The sequence below is a fragment of the Rhinatrema bivittatum genome, chromosome 17 (assembly GCF_901001135.1).
Source record: "Rhinatrema bivittatum chromosome 17, aRhiBiv1.1, whole genome shotgun sequence".
NCBI classification, from domain to species: Eukaryota; Metazoa; Chordata; class Amphibia; order Gymnophiona; family Rhinatrematidae; genus Rhinatrema; species Rhinatrema bivittatum.
The window spans coordinates 6785683-6794622 of NC_042631.1; the positions used below are offsets into that span (position 1 = coordinate 6785683).

Sequence of the window (8940 nt, forward strand, 5' to 3'; positions counted from 1 at the left end):
AAATAGCCTCTTGCTTAGGTAACAATAGATTTTCTAAAAGTTTAGTTAGGTCAGTGTTTTATCCTCACCTATGAATAGGTGACGTGATCAATACAAAAATGAACTGGTGGGGATTTTCTCAATGCATGCTTACGAATCTCTTCCACCTCTTCTTTACTCAAGAAAGAGGAAGAGCCAGGATGCTCAGACACGTGAAACCTACCGGGTACTTTACTGAGCTGATGTAACTCACCGGGAACAATTAGCTCCCTGCTTGGTAAATCTTTAACCAAAGCATGACCAATGAAATTCTTCAGTCAGGTCCAGTTTCCCACCACAGCAGTAGTTTCCGAGTCCTGCTTCTGCATCTTAAGGTTCAGATTGGCTACCACTTGAGGGACATACTGGAATCGCCTACATGCAATACCTTTAAGGGGCTCATCAAGCACTAGTTTTAATACCATAGGAAATATCGATCAGTGACTTAAAGAAAAGTCAAGCAAACTCCTTTTTTCTCGTCTTAAAACTGCTTTTCAGAGAATCAGTGTCTTCAGGACAGGTCAAAGTGGATGATCCAAGGAAATTCCACAGCACCCCATCAACAGGGAACAATGAAGAAAAAAAGCCTCTGCCAAGTATCTAATTCAAACGGAGAGGAGAATGCAAACAGTCTGACAGGAAACACAGAACGCACTTTATACATAAACTTCAAGTACATTTCTGACCCAGCTCTTCCAGCTGGTGCAAGGGTGACTCTCGTCTCTCAAACTGTGCAAGATTGCAGCCCAGCTGCACAGGGACGAGGAGAGGGCTCGCTGCCACCTCCCCTGTCTGCCTGCAAAGCCGCAACATCCAAGCCAATCATCGATGAAATCCAAGACGCCGCTCGGGGCCCATGGCACACCCTCCGAGAAATATTCAACAATCACGATCAGCTCCCCTCCCCAAGAATGATCCTGTAAAAACACAGGCTGCTGACATCCTGCCGGCCTTATGGGGACACTAAGAAATCAGAGCCAGGGGGGCTGACTGGTTCCTACCTGATGTGCTACCTGTTTCTTACCAGTTCTGTCCCACTGAGTGAGGAGCTCCTTGTTTTCACAAAATTTAGGCCCCACCCCACCCATGTAACAAAAATCTTTTACATAGAACATACACAGGGTCCTTCATTTTCAGTTTAAACTGATTTTCACCCATAAATTCCTGGATTTTTCCAAAGATGACTGCTTAAACTGATAGTCACCCTACTTTTAAGATGATTAAAAGCTGCTCAAATCAGTGTTTCAAGGCCTCCAGCTACTACTGGGCCAGAGTGCGTGCTGTTTCCAAGCCCTGCCCCCCTCACCCTCCAGTGCCGCCTATGCCATGTTTCAAGTCCCGACTCCTCACCTCATCCCCCGCTGTCTGGTGCTGTGGATGCGTTTGAAGCAGGCCCTGTCCATCAGAAGCAGAAGTGCAGCGTTGCAGAGTGAGGGAACCTCAATGAGCCTGCAGCCACCACCAGCAAGGATGATGGCAGAGAGAGGAACGGATGGATGGGAGAGTGCCAGCCTTCCACTCAGCCGTGGATGGGTGCTTTTGACTTGAAAACCCATATAAAAAAAACCTGAGCTGGCACAAACTTGTTGGAGCAGAGCCCTCACCCATCCTTACTAGAAGTACCAGCGCAAGGAGCGGAGCCGGAGGAAGGTAGAAACGCCCCCCACATTCTGTAAAAGCTGCGTTTTGAGCGACATTCCCAGCAGACCCCTACATTATGATGCAGCGGGACCCATAGGCACCACATATCACAGGAAGGGACCGCTTCCAGATGTTTGAAAGACATAAGAAGGTTCAAGGCTAAACTGCGAGCGAAAAAAAAAATGCAATTTAAAACGTATACGATCCTATCCAAAAGGAACGGTCACCTCATGCGCACATTTGCCACCGCTAAATGGCACCAGACCTGTCCCTGAACGTGCACCATTCCTAGCTGCAGGGCTCCCAAACGATACATCCGAGCAAAACAAGGATACATTCATTGAAAAATGTCGAACAAAGAGTTTAGAAACTCATACTGCAACAAATGATTACCCTGTACAAATCCTGTAGTCTAACATGTCTACTGCACAGTTAGAAAATAAACAGGGGGTTGTAGCAAAAGTAGCTAAAATCTAATACTTCATGAAATGGTTTTATGCCCCATTCAGAGGTAATGAAAGAACACTCAGGTACAGCGTAATCCAGTATAATTAACCGTAAGCTGTTTTGCTTTTTAAGATGAACGTGGGAAGATTTCTGGCTAGTTTGAAGGGTTTGGATACACAATCGAGGCCATTTAGCTGCTAGTGATTATTGTGGTCTCCCTTTGTGACAAACTTCAATATAGGAAACTTTATAGCTTAAGCTCAAAGAAGTTTTGTCCCAGAAAAGTAATTCTGCTACTTCAGTCTCTGCACCAGCCTTATTGTGCTCTCAAATCTGTTGAGTCGGAAAATAGAAGGACTAGGGTGCACTCCATGAAGTTAGCAAGTAGCACATTTAAAACTAATCGGAGAAAATTATTTTTCACTCAATGCACAATTGAGCTCTGGAATTTGTTGCCAGAGGATGTGGTTAGTGCAGTTGGGTTTAAAAAAGGTTTGGATAAGTTCTTGGAGGAGAAGTCCATTAACAGCTATTAATCAAGTTTACTTAGGGAATAGCCACTGCTATTAATTGCATCAGAAGCATGGGATCTTCTTAGTGTTTGGGAACCTACCAGGTACTTGTGACTTGGATTGGCCACTGTTGGAAACAGAATATTGGGCTTGATGGACCCTTGGTCTGACCCAGTATGGCATTTTCTTATGTTCTAATGAGTCTTTGGGGTGGTCAATGTGCTGACCTACAAACAAGGTTTGCAAACAGAACATTGTACACATAATCACATTTGCAAATTTTTAGGCACGCTACTTGCATGTTTTCCCCACAGGCAACTTTGTGTTTGCAAAGTCGCTCACAAAAGTTATGCCAAAAATCACTAATTAGCTGCAGTATCATGCAAAACAGTTCATTTGCAATTTTTGCAAATCACGCAACGTGAACATTTTCTGTGAATGCTATTTCTTTGGGAAACGTAGTTACATTTTTTTTGCGATTAAATTTACAATTTCATGTGGACTTTATTGCAAATATATATATCCCCATGAAGTCATTCCATGATATTTAAATGAGCTAGTACTCTGAGAAAAAATGTGCGGGATAGAAGCCCATTCCCAGGTTAGCACAGCAGCCACAGTCATAGAAACACAGTGGCAGAAAAAGCCTATATGGCCCATCCAGTCTGCTCATCCACCCAATTAATTTAGCATCACTTCCTTAGAAACCCCCTGCATTTATCTATGCTCTCTTGAATTCAGATACTTTAAACGTCTCTTTCATGTAGCAACAAGGCGTCCATACGTCTTGGAATCCCCTTCCAGAATCTCTTCCCTTGATTATTTATACTTTACTCATTATATTCTCAGATTCTGGCACTATTACATATTTGCCAGTAGCAGTTCAGCCATGGAGCAGGTTTAGTTCTAAACACTCATTGTGCCACTTTCCTTTGGTCTCACACACACACACACAGCCACCACAACGCAAGTAGTGTAGTCTCGTCCTTTGCCCCTGCTACCTCACAAACAGGCCGATACAGTACAGTGCGCTCCGACGGAACGCACTGTTAACCTGCCCTTGGACGCACGTTTTCCCTTACCCCTTATTCAGTAAGGGGCGGAAAACACGCGTCCAACCCGCCGAACCTCATAGCGCCCTCAACATGCAAATGCATGTTGAGGGCGCTATTAGGTATTCGTGTGCGATTCAGAAAGTAAAATGTGCAGCCAAGCCGCACATTTTACTTTTCAGAAATTAGCGATATTAAGTCGGAGGTCCTGAAGGGTAAAAAAAAGTTAAAAAAATTTTTTAAAAAATTTGAATTTGGCCCGCGGCTGTCGGGCCGAAAACCGGACGCTCAATTTTGCCAGCCTCCGGTTTCCGAGCCCGTGGCTGTCAGCGGGCTCTAGAACAGACGCCGGCAAAATTGAGCATCGGCTGTCAAACCCGCTGACAGCTGCCGCTCCTTTTGCCCGTTTCTACCGCCGAGCCTCATTTGAATACTGTATCGCGCGCACTCCCACAGACTTTACTGAATCGGCCTGAAAGTCTGCATTCATGACTGAGCCTGGTTCATGCTGCTCTGAACGAGGTGGTCCGTGGCCAAGAACGTGCCCCTGTATGTCCCGAGGTTCACAGCTGCCTTAAGGATCGTTGTCACCAGTGGAGTGGAAGATAAAACTTTCAGACATGCACTTTTGGTGGCCAAATGGCCTTCGATGCTACTCACAAAAACCAAGCTTCCGCACTCTGGTTTCAGGATGGCGGATTCCAATCCTTGTGGTTTTCAGGAAATCCACAATAGATACTGGTGAGCTACTTTATCTGCATGCATTTAGTCTGCACATGTGGTTATCTTGCAGGCCAGATCTGCTTGCAGCCCTTGAGAATAAGGTATCCCAGCTGGGAGCTACAACCTGCAACATAACCAATGTCAGAAGCCCTTCAACTGCACGTTATTAGGAGAAGACTTAAGATTATACCCTGCATACATACTGTAGTGCATTTAAGAGGTCTTTAAATAGCTGTCTGGAAGAGGTTCTATGTAATTGAAACCTTTTGTACCACAAAATTGTTTTGCCATCCAAAAATACTTTCAAAAGCATGCATTGCTGACAGATAGAAACTCCACAAAGGCATGCTGCCTGCTCCAATCACCATCTTCTGACTCAAAAGCTGCAAAACCACCAGCCTGGTTGCATGATGATGTTCAATGAAATCTAGACTAGTGGGCTGAGAAAAAAATGGTAAATTCCATCTTCACTGGAGTGGCTCAGATAAAAAAGTTATTCTGGTTTCTTTCATTAGTCCCAGTTTTAAAGGATGTGAAAAGGGGGAAATAGCTTAGTGCATCCCCCAAAGGTCTTCTTCAGGGGGTCAGTGTGGTTTCAGCATCTGAGCAGGTAGCAGAAGGATCAGAAATGAGGTGATTTCTGGTCAAAAACCAGATGTTCCCAAATCCAGCTGTATAGCCTGTATGGATGTGGTTTTCAGGGCAACCAAGATATGCAGATCCACCTGATCCTATGATCAAATGCACGCATTGTATTAAGTGCAAAGATGGTGAAAACTCAACCTGTTGGGGGTACCCGATGGCTGGATTTGAAAGCTCAGACAGCATCTCGCTGTTCAGTGGAAGAGGAGAGAGCTTCGACGTCCACTCAGGAATGTACTGGGGTGGGCTCCTGTTTCACCAGATATTCCCAATACGAGCAGAGCAAGGGAAAGCCTTGAGAATGTGTCTGCGACGTGAAGGGAGGAAAGCTGGTTTCTCAGGTTATTCTGGTAGTTAGCTAACTAGCTTGAAGGCCAGATCTGTGATCAGAAATCCATTTTTCTCTTTATGTATACTGGTGGCAGAAAATAATTTATCAGCTGTCTGACATTTCAGAGCACACTCAGGTTAAGCAAGGGGCAGCAGTCCCAATCCTACAGAGCAGAGTAACCAGCAGCATTGGAATGTAAGCACACTTTTACATAGCCCAAAGAAACCCAACCCTACCTTTGACATGAGGATGAATCCTGTCAAGGTGTGTACAAAACAAACTCATTTGAAGACAATGCCCCCAGAAAGCCAGACTTGGCCGATCCGATCCTCCTGTTGGAAGTCATCAGCTGAAGATTGCAGAACCCAAGCTGAACGACAAGGCTGAGTGCACAGTTCCTGGTTTCCTCATCATGGCATCATAACGTTAAAGACGTAACATTTTTACTTAAATCATTATTATTTGTTTAAACAATGCTACCAAATACAGCGATGAAAATCCAGAGGAGTTTAACTGTGCCAAGAAGAAAGCTGCACCCAGCATCCACTTCACAGGGGCACAAGAAGGAACCTGCCCCCAGCATCCACTTCACAGGGGCACAAGAAGGAAGCTGCCCCCAGCATCCACTTCACAGGGGCACAAGAAGGAAGCTGCCCCCAGCATCCACTTCACAGGGGCACAAGAAGGAAGCTGCCCCCAGCATCCACTTCACAGGGGCACAAGAAGGAAGCTGCCCCCAGCATCCACTTCACAGGGGCACAAGAAGGAAGCTGCCCCCAGCATCCACTTCACAGGGGCACAAGAAGGAAGCTGCCCCCAGCATCCACTTCACAGGGGCACAAGAAGGAAGCTGCCCCCAGCATCCACTTCACAGGGGCACAAGAAGGAAGCTGCCCCCAGCATCCACTTCACAGGGGCACAAGAAGGAAGCTGCCCCCAGCATGCATTCACAGGGGCACAAGAAGGAAGCTGCCCCCAGCATCCACTTCACAGGGGCAGAAGAAGGAAGCTGCCCCCAGCATCCACTTCACAGGGGCACAAGAAGGAAGCTGCCCCCAGCATCCACTTCACAGGGGCACAAGAAGGAAGCTGCCCCCAGCATCCACTTCACAGGGGCACAAGAAGGAAGCTGCCCCCAGCATCCACTTCACAGGGGCACAAGAAGGAAGCTGCCCCCAGCATCCACTTCACATGGGCAGAAGAAGGAACCTGCCCCCAGCATCCACTTCACAGGGGCACAAGAAGGAAGCTGCCCCCAGCATCCACTTCACAGGGGCACAAGAAGGAAGCTGCCCCCAGCATCCACTTCACAGGGGCACAAGAAGGAAGCTGCCCCCAGCATCCACTTCACAGGGGCACAAGAAGGAACCTGCCCCCAGCATCCACTTCACAGGGGCACAAGAAGGAAGCTGCCCCCAGCATCCACTTCACAGGGGCACAAGAAGGAAGCTGCCCCCAGCATGCATTCACAGGGGCACAAGAAGGAAGCTGCCCCCAGCATCCACTTCACAGGGGCACAAGAAGGAAGCTGGCCCCACATCCACTTCACAGGGGCACAAGAAGGAAGCTGCCCCCAGCATCCACTTCACAGGGGCACAAGAAGGAAGCTGCCCCCAGCATCCACTTCACAGGGGCACAAGAAGGAAGCTGCCCCCAGCATCCACTTCACAGGGGCACAAGAAGGAAGCTGCCCCCAGCATCCACTTCACAGGGGCAGAAGAAGGAAGCTGCCCCCAGCATCTACTTCACAGGGGCACAAGAAGGAAGCTGCCCCCAGCATGCATTCACAGGGGCACAAGAAGGAACCTGCCCCCAGCATCCACTTCACAGGGGCACAAGAAGGAAGCTGCCCCCAGCATCCACTTCACAGGGGCACAAGAAGGAAGCTGCCCCCAGCATGCATTCACAGGGGCACTGCTATGACACTTGGAGAGGGAAGGGAGAAAAGAGTTCCCCCACTTTCTTAATCTCCAAAATCTCCGACCTCCCACTCTCCAAGCCTGCCAAAATCTTAAATCCTGCCCAGAGAGAAGTAAGAAGTACAGCATAAGCCTGAAGAAGGGAGGTCTGCACAATCCTAAACAGGGTGGAAGTGGTAGGAATTACTGCGCAAAAGGGGCGCACTCAGGAGGCGCAGCCTGATGGTCAGTGCAAAGGCTGGAGGCCAGGGGTCAGATCCTGCCGCCCTCCATTGCCTCCGGGGCCAGGGAAATGCCTGCAGTACCTGAATGTAAGAGTCAGGAAAGGCAGAGCAGGGACACCTGCGACATGAAGGGCGCATGGAGCAGACCCCCAGAGTTTGTAGGGGAAGATCTGCATCGGAACTCACAAGAGGCTGGGGCAGGGATGAAAGTTGCTGATGAGTGGGAACAGCCAGAGAGGTTTCCCAACCTGGGCACAGCAATAGGGCTCTGTCTTCAGTTTCCACACACAAAGCTGAGCAAGGCTGCCTTTCAATTTTTTATTTTTTTTAAAGAGGGGGTCCATAATGTGCAAGACCACCCCAGACCCAGGTGCCAGAGCAGTGCCCTCCCACTCCTACCTGAATAGTTTATCGCGCTGCAAAGAAAGCCCTGGCCTAGAGGCAGATAAAGTGAAGGCAGCAGCTTGGGAGCACAAAAGGCAGCGCTTGCATCCCGCCCAGAGCCGGCCGAGCCTCCTCGCTCGCAGGCTGGGGTGCGAGCTGCCTGCCCTTGGCTGGCTCGGCGGCGGGAATAGCGCGCCAGCCCTCGGGGCTTTGCGCGGCTTCGGGCAGAAAGGGGAGCCTTACCCCGGGTCCTGGCGGACTGCGAGCCATCGGGCGAGTGTGCAAGCGCCGGATCCCGGAGGTCCCGCCCCGGCGAGGGAGGCGGGGGCCTGCGGGGCAGCGAGTTTCGCTCCCCGCCCGCCCCTTACCGCGCGGCGATAGCTGCCGGCGCCAGGAAAGATCCGGGCTTTGTCCCGCGGGCTCCGAGCACAGCAGCCTGCAAGCTGCAAAGTTTCCATTGCATTGAATCTGCTGTTTTGGGTGAGCACAGACAAACGGGACCGGAGAAAAGTTCGAAGAAACGAAACAGAATCAAGAGAGAGCAACGGCATTTCCCCCAAAACTGCGCCCAGACTTAGGGGGATCGGGCTGAGGCGCGCAGAAGACTTTGTCTGCACTCCCCCCCCCCCCCCAGCTAAGGGCATTAGAACCGGAGCCGTATAAACGGGTCTCGGGACTGCTTGTAGCAAAACTCCCCGGAGATCTTCGATGCTCAAGATCTTAACCGGATGAATTATGCCTGATTATGCAACAGTGGTCAGAGAATAAATGGCAAATTAACACCAATTATCTTTACAACCTAACAATTACCGTAAGTGTCGCCTGAAAAGCAAAAAGTGGCTGGGAGAGGCTTTTTCAGAAGTTTGCAGCTAGACCGATTAGGTCTGTACGCTTTGACATATTTTTCCAAATGCTTCCAGTAATTCATGAAATGCATGCATCTTTTTAAATATTCCTTTGCAGACTCTAATCTCATAATATGGCAGGAATAGAACCGTTATCTGTCCCAAGCAAGCATATATACATTCTGTTACAGCGCTGGCCGCC

The 8940-nt window shown here is 48.9% G+C and overlaps 1 protein-coding gene across 2 annotated transcripts in view; it reads right to left on the reverse strand.

Moving 5' to 3' along the window:
* The window catches only part of LOC115079358 (proline-rich protein 5-like), a 31295-nt gene extending 22782 nt beyond the window's left edge, over positions 1 to 8513 (reverse strand). The window contains exon 1 of one of the 2 annotated variants that reach the window (XM_029582864.1): positions 8137 to 8511. The gene's annotated coding sequence lies outside the window, so the exon portion shown is untranslated. Of the gene's footprint in view, positions 1 to 8136 lie in introns of both variants that reach the window. The other variant, XM_029582863.1, reaches the window with a different exon arrangement.
* Positions 8514 to 8940: the final 427 nt, after the last annotated feature.